The sequence below is a fragment of the Elephantulus edwardii genome, unplaced genomic scaffold, assembly GCF_000299155.1.
Source record: "Elephantulus edwardii isolate Elephantulus edwardi_28Jun2011 unplaced genomic scaffold, EleEdw1.0 scaffold00068, whole genome shotgun sequence".
NCBI lineage: Eukaryota > Metazoa > Chordata > Mammalia > Macroscelidea > Macroscelididae > Elephantulus > Elephantulus edwardii.
The window spans coordinates 1,430,816-1,447,379 of record NW_006399818.1 but is presented as its reverse complement, the minus strand read 5'-3'; the positions used below and the strand labels follow the sequence as shown (position 1 = coordinate 1,447,379).

The 16,564-nt window shown below is 38.5% G+C and overlaps 1 protein-coding gene across 1 annotated transcript in view; it reads left to right on the top strand.

The window, feature by feature from the left end:
• Positions 1-16,564, top strand: part of NTN4 (netrin 4) — a 174,662-nt gene that overhangs the window by 124,436 nt on the left and 33,662 nt on the right. The window lies entirely within an intron of this gene.

Sequence of the window (16,564 nt, the reverse complement as noted above, 5' to 3'; positions counted from 1 at the left end):
CACTCTCTAACATTGATTTCAGTAGCCCCATATTTTTTAAAAACATAACTAATAAAAATAAAATTATTAAAAGGAAATAAGTATGTCAGGTTGGATTAAGACTAACATGTAAATTGAGTGTAGACTGTGAATGAGCTCAGTTGATAAACTGTTGCATAATTTACACCGCTGGACCTTTAATCCTTACAGTGAACTTGAACATCAGAAAACCGCAGGTGTTTGTTTTATTTTAATTTTTGTTGAAGCATTGCTGATGTGCTCCTGTACCATATACTAATTTACAGTAGGAACTTCTTTTCTCTTGGCATATGAAGCACTTCTAGAAAGAGTTCTGCTCTTTGTTGGCATAACTCCAAGAATTTTATTGGGAAAAACAGAATTTTAAGTGATCTGCCCAATTCATGTGTTGTTATATAATGGTACATTGAGAGCTAAAGGAAATGTCAAATGGGAATGACTAGCTCATCCACCTCTGTGAATATTTGCAGATCCAACAACTCAGATTATTAGACAACAGAAACCACTCCAGACTGTTAATGGAGATTGATGAGTATGCCCTTCCTTTTCCCACCAAGGACTCTGTGTTCTAGCTCGGAAACAGTGACAGGAAGGGAGCAATACAATGGGAAATAATCATTTAAAAGCTTGGGGCTATTTTCATTTAAAGGAAGAATTCTTTTGCTCCTGAAAAAAGACTTTTTTAACGTTAGTCATGAGATTACTTGTTGCAAGGTTTTGTCTCTTAACATCGTGGAAGAGAGAGCACACACAGCCCATGGTCAACATTTAGCTCAAAATTTGGGTTTGTGTCATATTTTTCCCTCCATGAAATCTATTTTACTCCTGCTCTTTGATTGTGCCCATAATTTTCTCTTTAATCCATTTTAAGCAGATCTAAATCAGGCAACTTCACCATAATTTACTGATTGGATAGCCCTATGTCACCTGAAACTATAAAACTCTTAAGACTTTATTGCTTTATATGTAAAATACTCCCTGGTAGTGATGCAGTAAGAACTATACAAGACATGTAAGATGTTTAGCACAATGTTTGTTATAAGTAAGCCCTCAAGAATTAGAACCTCTTATCAAAATGGTTGGTATACGATAAAATGATACTGTTGTCATGTGTCCTGAGTCTCTACTCGTAACTCTATGTACGACAGCATAAAACTATAACCAGTTCTACACCAGTCTCAATCTCTGCTGCTGTGTTTAAGCTCAATGTTTCAGCAAAGATCAATCCACCTTATGGAGCATCTTCCTTTCTTCAGTGATCTTCTGCTCTCCCAAACATGATGTCCTCCTCTTAAGATCTGGGCCCTCCTGATGGCACGGCCCAAGTTATAAGGGAAAGTCTCACCATCCTTCCTTCTAAAGTGCACATTGTCTGTACTTCTTTCAAGATGGATTGGTTCATTCTTTAGGTAGGCTATGGTATATTCAATATTCTTCCTCAACACCACAGTTCAAGTGCCTCAGTTCTTTGTTGGTCTTCCAAATCCACTGTCCAGCTTACACATGCATATGAAGCCATTGAAAAGATCATGGTTTAGCTCAGGGGCACTATGGCCTTTAGAGTGAAATCCTTGTTCTCAGGAATTTTAAAGAGGAACTTGATAGCAGCAGATTTGCCCTTACCTGCTGCTTCCATGAGTATTGATTATTGATCTCAGTAAAATGAAATCCTTGACAATTTTAAATCTTTCTTCACTTATAATGATGTTGGTCTAGTCATGAGAATTTTTCTTTTCTTGTTGAGGACTAATATCTCTTCTGAAGGCTTCACTCCATCAAGAAGTGCTGCAAATATGCTTCACTACCTGCAAGCAAGGTTGTATCATATGCATATTGCAGGTTGCTAATTAGTCTTCTTCCAAGAGGGAATCAGACTGCGTGTTTTCTATTATTAAAAACCTTATGTCAAAGAAAATTACATCTTCTTTAAAATACACACTACCTTTAGGATTAAAATACAGGATCTTTAAACTCATGTGCTAATTGAAGTGTCTTTTACTAAGATTATTTCTACTTTGACCATATTCAGTCCTAACACCCCTTTGTACAGCATGTGTTTATATAGCTAGGTAGACTAAAAGTTTGATATTTCTTCCTCAAAGTGTTGGGAGTCATTATAGTAATTTAATTACAATGTAGTCATGGATTTCCAAAACATAGCTATGCATCACTTAACATCCATGATATGTTCTGTAAAATAGGACATTATGTGATTTGGACATTGTATGAACACTATATTATATGCAGGACAGTCACCAGGTGTCTTGACCCTGCCATTTGACTTTGCCATGCAAAGGACTGCACAAGAATTTGTCTCCATTGCCTCCAGTCCCATGTAGTTCCCAGTCTTTGAGAGCTATGCCACCCAGCCCCACCAGCCTGTCTACCTCCCTTCATCCCTGCCTACCCTCTGCCCCAATTAGTGAAGTACCTTTAAGCCTACTCACTCTTCCTCTAACTTCTCCCACCCATTGCCTTTCCCATATCTTCCACCACAGCCTTAGCCCAGAATACTGGATAACGTTCACCACATGCAACTGAAAAAGTTAAGCAAGGCCAAGGGCATTAAATTGCTACTAATTTAGATGTGAGCAGGGAAGAGAATGATTGTGCCTCTGCCTTGGAAATCTCAGTTGTTGACTAAGGGTGAATCATGGATTAAACAACCCAAAAGTAGTTGATATTTGGTCAGAAAGCATCATTTCATATCACTACCTAAGGCCTATCAAGTTGTTATTTGTAGATCATATTCATGCATCTGAAGACCAAAGGCATCAAAGCCTTTTCAATTAAAATGTCCTCAGAACTGCGTTAAGGAAAAAAAAATTGTAAACCAAAACAATTGTAGTATCTATATCTATCTATCTATCTATCTATCTATCTATCTATCTATCTATCTACCTACCTATCTATACAGAAAAGGCAGAAATCTGCCCACAATAGACCTTTTAAAAAAGATTTTTAAATAAGTCATTTTAAAAATAGACCTAAATAAGTTTTTAAAAAGCAAAGACATGACATTGATAACAAAAGTGTGCCTGAACCAACCAAACAAACAAAATCCTCTTCGTGCCATCTAGCTGATTCCAACCTTCGGTGACCCTGTAGCACAGAGCAGAACTTCTCCGTGGTTGCCATCGCTGCAATGTTTGAGGAAGCAGACCTCCACCGCCTCATCCTTCTACTACAGAGCCGCTGGAGGGTCGTACCCACCCACCTCGTGGTTAGCAGCCACACACTTCATCAGTCGTCTTTTCAGTCACCTCATACACATGTGAAAACTGTACTGTCAGGAATGAAGAGAGAAGAATTGATACATTTGAATTGTGGTGAAGAATATTAAATACATTGTGAACTATCAGAGGAAAGAACAAATCAATCTTAGAAGAAATACAACCACTGTGGTTCTTAGAAGCAAGCATCATGAAACTTCTGTTTCCTTATTTTGGAATTGCCATTAAGAAAAACCAATTACTAGAGAAAAAAAGATAATGTTTAGGGAAGTGGAGGGTCAGCAAAAACAAGAGCAGTGCTGAGTGAGCTGGCCTGGTGGAACAGCCACAACAGTGGACACAAACATGAAGATGGCATGGGACTCGGCATTGTTCCATTACTGTTGTTGTTATGTGCTGTTGAGTCACCTGTGACTCATAGCAACCCTATGTACAACAGCCCTGTACCCTACTCTATCCTATGCCAATTGTCTCTGACACACCTATCCTCATTGCCCAGTCACTGGATCAATCCATGTCATAGAGGGTCTTCCTCTCCTGCGCTGTCCCTCCACCCTCCCAAACATGACATCTCTCTCCAAGTACTGGTGCCTCCTGGCAACATGTCCATAGTATATCAGAACAAGCTTCAGAATCCTTGCCTCCAAGGAGCAGCCTGGTCTCATCTGCTCTAGGAGGAAATTGTTTGTTCTTCTAGCAGTCCATGATATATTCAATACTCTTCTCCAGCATCACAGCTCAAATACATCAATTCTTCTTCTATTATCCCCAAACATTGTCCAACTTTCTGACCCATAGCAAGAAACTGGCAAAGACCATCACCTGAATCAGGCACACCTTAGTCTCCAGACTGGCATCATTGCTCTTCAGTACTTTGGAGAGGTCACTGATAGCAGACTTTCCCAATGTAATTCATTCCATTATACATACAGTAAAATAAATTCAGCCCATTTGATAGCAACACCAAGGTGTTTGTCAGGCTTCATTTCTCTACCCTTTAAATTGTTGTTCACTACAACTAAACTGAAAGAATTCAAGCTAGAAACGACCACCACATTTTTACTCAAATAATATGCATGTTACCTTTCTTTGCATACCACACCACCCCTGTGCATTATTTTCAGAAGTATGAATAAGGAAGGCCAAAGCAGAATTGATGCCTTTGAAGTGAAGTAATGGGGGGGGAAAATATCCTGGGGACTTCCTTAAGAACAAACCTCTCTTGGAAGAAGCACAGCTCGAATGTTTCTTCCAAGCTAGGATGGTGAGACTGTCTCAGATGCTTTGGGCATGTTATCGGGAAGGGACAGGTTCTGGAAAGGCTATCATGCCTGGTTAATGAGAGGGCCCTCAGAAAAGAGAGAAAGGCCCTATATGGAACAGATTGACACAGAAGCTGCACAGTGAACTTGAGCACAGCAGAGATGGTGAGGATGACACAGGGCTGGGCAGCGTTTCATTGTATTGTACATGAGGTCACTTTGAGTTAGAACCACCATGATGACACCTAACGACAGCTATATTTTATAACATGTTGCTGATTCCCATGAATGTTGAGTCTTGACTGTTAGCACACATTATTCTATGAGGAAACCCTGGCCAACCCTTAACTTCTAAAGCAGCCCCTTTGCCAGCAGGATTCCCTACCTGTCCTGTAAAACACTTTTTTTAGTGCCAGAAGAAATCACTTTTCTATCTCAGAAACATTCCTTTACCATGGCAGCCAGTCTCAGCTTAAGTGATGTTCAGATCCGTGCACCTCTGGCCACCGAGCCCACTCAGATGTCATGCATTTTCCCCTGACAACTGGCTCAGCAGCCAACCTACCATTTGCCTCTCTCAGCCTCACAGCCATAGAATAGTGAGGCAAAACTGACTGTGTAGCTTTTTATGGATTGCGGCCCCACATACCTAGGCACACATTAACTCCCAGCAACACCATTACTTTCACATCCAGCTGTGAGCTGCCCCAGAGCAAACACAAAGTTCCAGCTATAAATTTTCCAATTACGAAAGTACTACCAAACTCCAGTAATCAGAAAATGAAGGGGCTGCTTTAGAAACTTGACTTCTTGACCATGACTTGTGCCTTTGCTACACAAATCTCTGAAAAGTAATACTTGTAAATGAGAGTGGAAGAGACTAAAATTCAATTCTGAGACTGTTATGAGACATGCACCATACATGCACCAGCATGCTGTGTCAAAACCTTCCTTCATAATTTCATCATTTCCACCTGTTATATGTATGTGCAGGTTACCTATATGAGCACATCATTTGCAAAAATACCTGATAGTAATAAACCACACTGGTATTCACTGCTAGTTAACAAAAGGCTTGTTGTTAGGTGCCATCGAGTTGATTATGACACACTGCAACCCTATGAACAACAGATCAGAACCTTTCCTATCCTGTGCCATGCCCATGATCTTTGTCCTGCTCAGCCTTTTGGGGTTGTCACTGTGTCACTGCCTCATTGAGTGTCTTCTGTCCTTTGCTGACCTCTGCCTTTCCCAGTGTAATGTCTCTTGCCAGGGATTAGTTTCTCCTCAAAATATGCCCAAAGTAAATGAGAAGAAGTTTCATCATCTTTGAAAAAAACAAACAAACCTTGGATGATACTTGGTATACTCAAATTCAGACTCGGATTTACTGTCTCCTACTAGGAGACTCTCTCAGATTTCCAGACTTGTAAATCTTACAGGGAGGAGATTGTTCTTACTTCTCCCAGGGAGCTGCTGGTGGATTTGAACTGCTGGAGACACAAATCCTTTTGGTTAGCAGCACAACATGCTATGGATTACATCAACAGAGTTGCACAATAAATTGGGGAAATATAAAAATAGCTGATATCAATTTAGCCTAATTAATTCATAAACTGAGCCTCATTTGAAGGGGGCCCCCTGGATACCAATGGGAAAGTACTCAACCACTACTCAGAAGTTTGGCTCCCTGAACTCACTCTGAGGCTTCTCAGAAGAAAGGCCCTTTTATCTGCTTCTGAAAAGTCAACCCATGACCTTTGGTTCATTGCTGTGGAGTCAGAAACAACTCAGAGCTGACCCTCCAGTAGGTTTTCAGAAGCTGTAAATTGCATGGAGGAGAATGTCCATCTTTCTTCCATGGCACAACTATACAAAATTATAGCATGGTAATGTACTACCAAAGCAAGTGATGCAAAAAGAAAAAATCACTTTTTATGCATCAGAGAACTGCAAAAAGACTAGGGAGGGTAGAAGGAGAATTGATGCCTTTGAGCTGTGGTGCTGGAGAAGAGTATTGAATATACCATGGATTGCCAAGAAAATGAACAGGTTCATCCTGGAGAGGGTTAAACAAGGCTGTTCCTTTGAGGCAAGGATTCTGAGGCTTCATCTGACATACTTTGGACATGTTGCAAGGAGGAACCAGTCCTTGGAGACGGACATCATGCTTGGGAGGTTGGAGGAACAACTCAGGAAGGGAAGACCCTCTGTGAGGTGGATTGATTCAGTGACTGAGGTAATGGGGGTAGGTGTGTCGGAGACAGTGAGATTGGCACAGGACAGAGCAGGGTTTCGGGCTGTTGTACGTAGAGTAGCTGTGAGTTGCAAGCAACTTGACGGCACATAACAACAACACAACAATTGTACTACAAAATTACAGCCCTACAGTGCTAAAGCACATGGTGTGGCCGTGAGTAGGAACTTAGGGCACTGGTTTTAGCAGTTTGAAAAAAGTTGGATGCTTTCCACTCCCTGTTGAGTTTCCTTCTCTATACAGTTCTCTCCTCTAATCTACTGGGTAGACTGCCAGATGCAGGCACATCTGTATTCATTCTTTGAGTGCCCAGAATATGTTTAGGGCAGAGATGCCTGTCTCCTCTAGCACCTTCTTCCAGAATATCCCTTTGATTCTTCTTATCCCCTTTCAGATCCCAGCACTTAACTGATTAGCACATTCCATTCTTCTCTACCTAAAGCACTCCATAATATAGTGTTTGGTTAGCAGGATGTTTGACAGCATTTTCACTATCATTTAGCGGTTTCTTACCACTAACTCCCTTCTTAGCAGCTGTATCACGTTTGTAGGTATTAGTTGTGATTGTTATGACAAATAAGTTAATGTACTTAACATTTATTATGTACCTACAATGTATGAGATTTAATGCTAAGTGCTGATAGAGATATTATTATAGCTAAAAATTTTCTCTGCATTGGTTCCTACTTAGCTTTTATGAGAAAAGTAGTACAAAGAAAACAACAGTGATATTAAAAACAAAAAAATTTCAGCTATCTCAGTGTGTGGCTCCATCAACAACATGTACTATGTTATTGAAAATAACAGTTTTATTATTTTTACTTTTCTGTGCCTACCAAGGCAGAAAAGTGGCCTCCTGCTCTGTGTGTGGTCTACAGACCAGAAGCACTGGCATCTTCTAGTTGCTCTTTAGAAATGTATAATCTGAGCCCGTTCCAGGCCAACTGAATCAAATACACGTGCTAATCAAATCCCCAAAACACTGCAACATACTACATATTGAGAATCCTAAAGAATGCTTTTGAACAATCCTTGAACAAGGATGAAAAGCATTTCATTTGAGTGGAAATTTACAAATCACTGATTTTTTTCCCCCTTCAACCATTCATGTACATTTTGGTTTATAACAATCACAATTCATTAATGTAACTAAAGAATTACAATTACAATGTCAGATCAACACCTTATTAAATATTGCCTTTCCTTTCACGTAAGGGACTCATATGCTTGTTCACTTTACCCTCTTTCCTCCTTCCCTATCCGTGTTAACTATCCACGAATTATTCTATCGAGGGGTAAACTTTTCCTTAGCTTTTTATAACAGTGGTCTTATACTGTTATTATCCATTTTAACTGATATCGTTCATCACTATTTCATCTAGATTAATACATGTTCAGTATTTCATGGGTTCTTAATTGTTTTTTGTGATGCATAATAATTCTGTGTGTGAACATACCATAGTTTCTTTAGCCATTTGTCTGTTGATGGACACTTGAGTTGTTTCCAACATTTGTTAATGTGAATAATGATGTACTAAATCTGGGTTTACACATATCAGCTCATGCTACAGCTTTTATTTCCTTGGAATACATACTCTGGTGGCCTAGTACTATGGAGTTGTAATGCCAACCAGAGGCATGCAGTTCAAGTCCACTAGCTATTCTGGTAAAGAAAGATAAACATTCTCCTTCCATGTGATATTGTTGTTGTTGTTGTTGTTGTTGTTGCTGTGTGCTGTTGAGTCAGAGCCGACCCACAGCTGATCCTCCAGAGAGTTTTCAGAGACACAGAAGGAGATTACCTATCCTTCTGCTGAACTGTGTGCTTTCAGGATTGCAGCACATCTTCTTACCACTAGGCCACCAGCGCCCCTGAAAACCCCCTGGGGGGTCACCTGTGAGTCGGTTCAGACTCCAGGGCACATAACAACACTAGGATTACTGGAGTAAATGTTATTTCTATGTCTAGATTTCTAAGGGAGCATCAGGCTCCTTTCTACAGTGGTTGTACCATTTTATATTCTCACCAGTAGTGTATGAGAGCTCCATTCCGCTCAAACCTTTGGCAAAGTTTGTTGTTTTCTGTTTGGTTGATCTTTGCTATTTGCTGCTTAGTCCAGCAAGAATTGTTTTAATTTGTATCTCTTTTATAACCGATTATCTTGAGCATTTCTTCATGTGTTTGTTGGTCATCTGAATGTCCTGTTTGGTGGAGGATCTTTTTATGTCCTCTGCTCATTTTGGAAATGGATTGTGTTTCTTTTTCCTATTGAGGTGTTGAAATGTCTTTAAATTTTAGAGATTAGTCTCATGTCAGATATGTATTGCTAAATAGTTTTTCCCAGTCAGTAGGTTCCCTTTTTACTCTTTGAAGATAATAAGAATATTCATAATGATTAATCAGAACTGGTTTTGACAAGGACTGCGGCAATGGGACAGTTAAAACAGACTTTCAAGGGGAAACAAAAAAAAAAGAGGAACGAACTGGGAGGAGTAGAGAAAAGAGTGCAACAATGAATAAATGGAAATCCAAGATCTCTGTAAATGTTCATTAAAAATAATAAAATTTTTAAAAAATTATTCACATAAGGTGACTATTAACCTCTATAATCTTTATTCATTCAATTATATGTTCCTTGAGGTTGATAAATAATGTTCGTGTTGTTGGCAATTTTACCTAACTACTACAATAAATCTTTTAGGAAGAAGGATTGGCCATCCACTTCTGAAGTGGCAGGCCTCTGAAAACCCTATGTATAACCTCTTGGCACCAGTAGCCAGGAAATCAAAAAACGTATTGTGATGGGAAAGTCTGCGGTTAGGGCCCTCTCTAAAGTACTCAAGAGCAACGGTGTCTCTCTGGAGACTAAGGTGTGCCTGATACAGGCCATGGTTTTTGCAATTATTTGTTATGCATCAGAGAGTTGGACAATGACTAGGGAGGATAGAAGGAGAATTGACGCCTTTGAGCTATGGTGCTGGAGAAGAGTATTGAATGTACCATGGACTGCCAAGAAAACAAACAGATTCATCCTGGAGAGGATTAAACCAAGCAACTCCTTGGAGGCAAGGATTCTGGGACTTCGTCTGACATACTTTAGACATGTTGTAAGGAGAGACAGGTCTTTGGAGAGGGACATCATGCTTGGTAGGGTGGAGGGACAGTGCAGGAGGGGAAGACCCTCTATGAGGTGGATTGATTCAGTGACTGGGGTAATCGGGATGGGTGTGTCAGAGGCAATGAGATTGGCACAGGATAGAGCAGAGTTTAGGGCTGTTGTACATAGGGTCGCTATAAGTCGCAAATGACTCAACAGCACATAACAACAACGACAACTACAATAAAAATTAAATTCCTCAAAAACAGAAGAATATTCATAACAGCAAATAGATAGCTACTCTGTCAGACACACCACACCCCATGCTCCTGCACCTATTTCCACCAATCACTGGGTTTGATACTCATTGCTGACTCACAGACTTTACTCATAGTTGTGGTACCAAAAATGGGGTTTATTAGGGAAGTAAGTTGGAGAGTGAAAGAGGCAAAGAATATCATCCAGTGCAAGTCCAGCTGTCTCAAGTTAGATTAACAGCAAAATACAAATCCCCAGTTAGTAAAAGTCCCAGGTCAGTTCAGTAGCAAAAGTCTAAATCTTCCAGCATGGTTTATCTCATTGCAATTATTACATAGTTTCTCTTTTAATAATCTGGCAAGAACAGCAAAACCTTTAAGTGTGGCCTTCATCTCCGGGGTCCTCTGGTTACACTTTGCCACAGTTTCTCCACAGTAATGCCACAATATCTCCACCACCATCACCTGGGTCTCACCACCAGGGTTTCGATCTCAACAGGGTCTTGCTCCAGTCTCCCTCAAGTCTTGCTACTCAGTGTGGGAAGCTCGCGCGCTCACTCTTTCTCTCTCTTCTTCTCTTCTCTTCTCTTCTCTTCTCTTCTCATCATATTCTAGTCCCACAGCTGTTGATGATTTGCAAGACCATGTGTCTGCAGTTTAAGTAGCTGGAGATCAGAAGAAGCCAATATAATGGCTAAAAAAAGCCAACTTTTAAGCAAACACCACATGATGTGAAAGGAAAATTTCATATAGTCTTAAAATATAGGAAATGGTAAATCAATCACAGATTTCTTTATTTCATGAATTCTCAGATCTTTTAATATGCCAAAGTTTTTTATACTCTTCATAAAGAGTGGTAGATATGTTTTCATATCTAATCAGAGACTTGTAGTAACAGTATTCTACAGAACACACTAGTAAATATAGACCTGAGGTGGCTGCTATTATCATCCTCAGTTGATCTGAAGAAAGTAAGGTAAGATACATTAAGTTCTTAAATAAGAGTATGGATCTCAGTGGGTGGCAGTTACTTCTGACAATGGTTTTAATTTTTCCTCTAAAAATTACTGAAACACAAAGTTCATCTGACTTTATTACTTTAATGATTGTCTTTGTTGCCTTTAATGGAATGTAAAAAAAGGAAATGGGTTTCTGTTCTTCCTTATAAGGTCTATATCAAATTAATAGTGCATATTGGTTCATTTAGTTAACACTGGTGACATTATACTTGGAACTGTATTCAAAGCTACGTAGCTAACTCCTTGTCAAATAAGCCACGGACTTATTTGCCCCATTAATCATCCAAGCTACTTTTCCTCTCCCATTTTCCAGATATACACTGTTCTAGATGCTAAGGTTCTATATGTATAGTTTCAGTTAATGGTCATTAATTAACAAAATTTCACAAACAGAGCCTTGAGCCAAAGCTACTAGGTTTGTTTCTGTGAGCAATTAAATCATCTCTGTTCTCACTTCCTCACATTTTCATCGCCAGGAAATCACTACTGAGGATTCTTGAGATACTGTTTGTTTGTTTAAGACTAGTGGAGATCGTGAAACTGTATTTATTTCTACAACTCACAAAAATAAATAAATAAAAAGGATAGTGCACTTAAGGTCTATAAACACAGGGGAAAATGTGAATCCAGCTGCATCTAGGACTGAGAACAGAAATGGAGGCTCAAATGGTTGGTTGCTAAGCAACAAAAGTAAAATGAAACACAGGATTATTATCGTGTGATGAAAAACTTGAATATTATTTCTGTGCTTTGAGAGAGAAGAATGTCTCTTAGAGAAACAGGCTTGAAACCTTGAAAGTTGCTTTCTACTTATGTGACTTTGATCTCCTATAACCTAAGTAATCTCTATGTGAGATTCATTAAAAATGTGAAAAATACAAAATAGTGTGTGCTGGTAAATAGACTTCCTGAGGGTAGGGGGCTCTGCTTGTAGTATATATGCTCATGTCTGTGGTTTATCATTTCCACCATGGTCAATTTCAAGCGACTAATACATTTTTCATCAGACAGACAGCTCTACACCCAAGGTAGAGTAGTTTCTTTTCTTGGATCAAGTCTTGCCTCTATCTTCACCATCCCACCTCTCTGATCTCAAGCACTGCTCTTCCTGCCTACTTACTGGCTCTCATGCTACAGATGCAGAATCCCAGAGCTACCCTGCCCTATGCCTGCTGAATCACAATCTCCAAAAGGGAAAAGAACAGGAAAAAGGCATCCTTGGCCATTTTGGCCAATCCTTTGAGGTACACAGCACATACCATTCCAGTGCTAGTGTGAGTTCTTTCCATGCTCATATTTAGATGAAAGGCTTTATGGTGGTAAGCATCCATAATTTGATCTATTCACTGAATTAGCACTCTCTCTAACAGAAAAATCTAAAGGATTATCAAACCCTGGCTAGATATTTTTTGACACACTAGTAGATATCAATGCTTGTAAGCATTCTCTAAAGTTACCTTTCCCCACTTAAGAATTCATAAAACTTTTGCTTTTCTCCAAGAAAAATCTTATAGCACAAATTGCAAGATTTCTGTTTTTTTACCTAACAATTTCAAAATGAATACCTGAAAATTTCATTTGTAGAACTCCTGCTTGTTCATAGTATATAAGCTTACTTACAATAAATACCTAATGATTTAAAGTTAATTATTTGAATGAGTTTAATATCTATTCTAAAAATCCATTTGCAATTTACTTTTACTTCCTTATTTATATATTCTATATCATTAAATGACTATAGATACATTATTATATTCATATGTAATCATTGATTCTGATTGTTCATGAAACCCTTCTTGTCTATGCTTCTTAACTCCACAAAATAGATTAGCTTTTAGATGGATGAGAAATTAATTATATAATGTTGATAACTATGCCATGACACTTTTCTGTAGACACTTTTCCTTAGATTAATAGAGCCTATGGTTTGAAATATGTTTGAAGAAATGCTTTGTAGAAGAACACTAGTGCTACTTTTTATGAGATTGATAGCCACATCTGCACAGGCCAATTAGTTCCTTTGCTAAAAGTGGATTGACTGTCACATCAAGGCACATAGACTTTTAAACTGTTGAATAGTCTCTCACTGTTTTAAGAAAAATCAGTAAGTGGAAAAGAGCCAAATTTATTCTCTATTAAAGTAAATAACCTCTTGAAAAACTGGCATGCCCTTCCTTCCTCCCTGGTGGGCCAAAGTAAATGGAGTCAATTACTTTTAGTAGAGAGTAAAAATAAACTTAGTTCTTTTGCCTTAAAACCCAAACCAACTGTTTACCAAGATACTGTATGGTTACTTGGTTACTGTTACCCTAATTAGACAGCTGTCTTTGTAAAGAAATGGACCTAGTATCCAAATCTATCCGTTTTCCTCCCTCCTTCTTGCTGGCTTAGATGACAATTGTTCAACTGTTAGAAGCCCAAGTCTCTGGGTGAATGATTGTCTTGCCAGAGATTATCTTTCTGCCCTCACAGAAACTCAGATATCACCCTCTCTTAATGCTCAAGAAGAATCTCTCCATTTCTTTGCTGGCCTGAATCTGTGTATTTAACAGTTATTTCACTCAGTCTCAAATGTGCCTATTTGTTCCCTTTTGATTTCTTAGAAATAAACATTTTAAGTCAATCTAATCCAGAATATGGTATTACAATGATACATGTAGGAATTTACAACACCTGTTTGTTTGGGTTTTTTTCCTTTCCTGTACATGTATTCCACTTTATCTCAGAAAAGAATCCTTTCCCCAAAGATCACTTACGAGTAGCGTAGTGAGCACTTCCTCTCAATTTGGAGTTTTAGCAAAGCTACATGACTTCATTTTATGTTATATAAACAACATACAACTTTTTGTTTTATATTGAAGTAACTGTGAATGATTCCAGCGTAGAATCAGTATGAAGTAACTGTTTTGGAAAAGCCGACTTTAAATAGAGCCAGTGACTTGGCAGTAGCAGTAAGAAAACTTTAATCTCAGATGTGTGTGTGTATGTCTTTGTCTGTGTCTGTGTTTGTGTGTGTGAGCGCATGTGAATGTGTTTTTTAATCTAGGAATTAGAGCCATAAAGTTAAGAAGTGAAAGAGAAAGAAATAGATGCATCATACTGTAATAATCATAGAAAGCCTATCCTTTAAAAGTAATACATTAGAATTCATTGTCAAGAAAGGAGAAATTTTACAAATTGACAGGAAATTTAAGTCAGTAAGATTTGGAAAAATAAGTGGGAGAAGTCACTACATTCTTTAAAATGCCTCGTAAATACTAAGTGTTATTCAGTGGAAAAGTAAATAAAAGGCCATTCTGCATTTGAAGTATTAAATAATAAGACAAAGAATTATGAAATATTGAAGCCCCAAGGAAGGTCAGATGAAGCTATAATGGGTACAAAGAAGAAAACAAATACCATTTGTTGAATGACCATAATGTAACAGCTATTGGACAATTTACATAGGTTATCTCACTTGCTATTGTAATGAGAAAGGTGATGATTTTTTCTAGTTTAAGGGCCAATCAGTTACAGGTAAGTTGATTCTGACTTCTGGAGACCCCATGGACACTTCTTTGTATCAACATACAATTGTGCTCCATACAGTTTTCAATGACTGATATTTTGTAAGGAGATTCAAAATATACTACCAAAAATTAATGTGAATTATCATCCTACAAGTTAATAGCCCTGCATGTTACCTATTTGAACTACTCAGAAAATCTAAAATAATGACACAGAGGCTTAATTTAATTATGTAACATATCCAAGCTCATAGGGGACTCAGTGACAGGGCTGGAAATTGACCCTTAAGACCTAGATCCAAAGACTTATATAGGTCCAAAGATGAAAACAATTAATAAAAAAAGGCAGAAATAATCAGAGAGTTCTTGATGGATGGTGAAGAGACTGAGATTGTTAACAGCTTTAGTTTGCTTGGCTCCACAATCAACACTCTTGGTACCAGCAGCCAGGAAATCAAGAGATGAATTGCACTGGGAAAGTCAGCTGTCAGAGACCTCTCCAGAGTACTGAAGAGCAACAACATCAGTGTGGAGACTAAGGTGCACCTGATCCAGGCTGTAGTATTCACAATTGCTTGCTGTGCATCAGAGAGTTGGACACTGGCTAGGGATGATAGAAAAAGAATTGATGCTTTTGAGCTGTGGTGCTGGAGAAGAGTTTTAAATATACCCTGGACTGCCAGGAGAACAAACAGATTCATCCTAGAGAGGTTGAAGCCAGCCTGCTCCTTGGAGGCAAGGATTCTGGGGCTTCCTCTGACCTACTTTGGTCATGTTGCAAGGAGGGAGCAAACCTTGGAGAGGGACATCATGCTTGGAACGGTGGAAAGATGGAGAAAGAGAGGAAAATCATCGATGTGATTGATTGATTGATTGATTGATACAGTGACTGGGATAATGAAGGTAGGTGTGTAGGAGACAATAAAGTTGGCACAGGATAGACCAGGTTTCAGGGCTGTTGTACATATGGTCGCTATGAGTAACAAGCGACTTGATGGCACATAACAATAAACAATATATATTAGAACCAAAATAATTTTAAGGTACTGCATTTAAAGCTGACTGGAAGAGATCAATATTTGTTCTTATTCCAAAAAAAGGTGATCTGACAGAATGTGGAAATTATGCAACAATATCATTAATATCATAAGAAATTAACATCTTGTTGAAGATTATTGAAAAATGGCTCAAACAGTACATTGACAGGGAACTACCAGAATTTCAAGCTGGATTCACAAGAAATTTTGGCAACAGGGATAACATTGCTAATGTTAGGTGGCTCTTGGTTGAAAGCAGAAAATACCAGAAAGATGTTTCCTTGTTTTTCATTGATTATATAAAGGCATTTGACTGTGTGGACTATAACAAATTATGACTGCCCTTGAAAAAAAGGAAAATCTCAGAACACCTTAATTGTGCCTTTGTGGAACCTATACATAGACCAAGAATCAGTTGTCTAAACAGAACAGGGAACACAACATGGTTTAAAATCAGGAAAAGTGTACAACAGGGTTGTGTCCTTTCTCTATACCTATTCAATCTGTGTGGTGAGCAGATCATTTCAGAAGAACATGGCAGTAGGATTGAAAGAAGACTCATCAACAAACTGCATGCATTATGCAGATGACATAATTTTGCTTGCTGAAATTGAAGAAAACTTGAAATACATATATTTCTTCACAGTCAACTATTTGGAAGGCCTAGTTTGAGTATTATTTTCAACGTATAACCTACATTATGGAAATAACAAAACCTTGCCTAGAGAAAGTGAAAGACTTGAAGCGCTTACTAAAGAAGATCAAAGACTACAGTCTTCAATATGGATTACATCTCATCATCAAGAAAACAAAAATTCTCCTCACTGGACCAATAGGTAACATAATGACACAAGGAGAAAAAATGTTGTCAAGGATT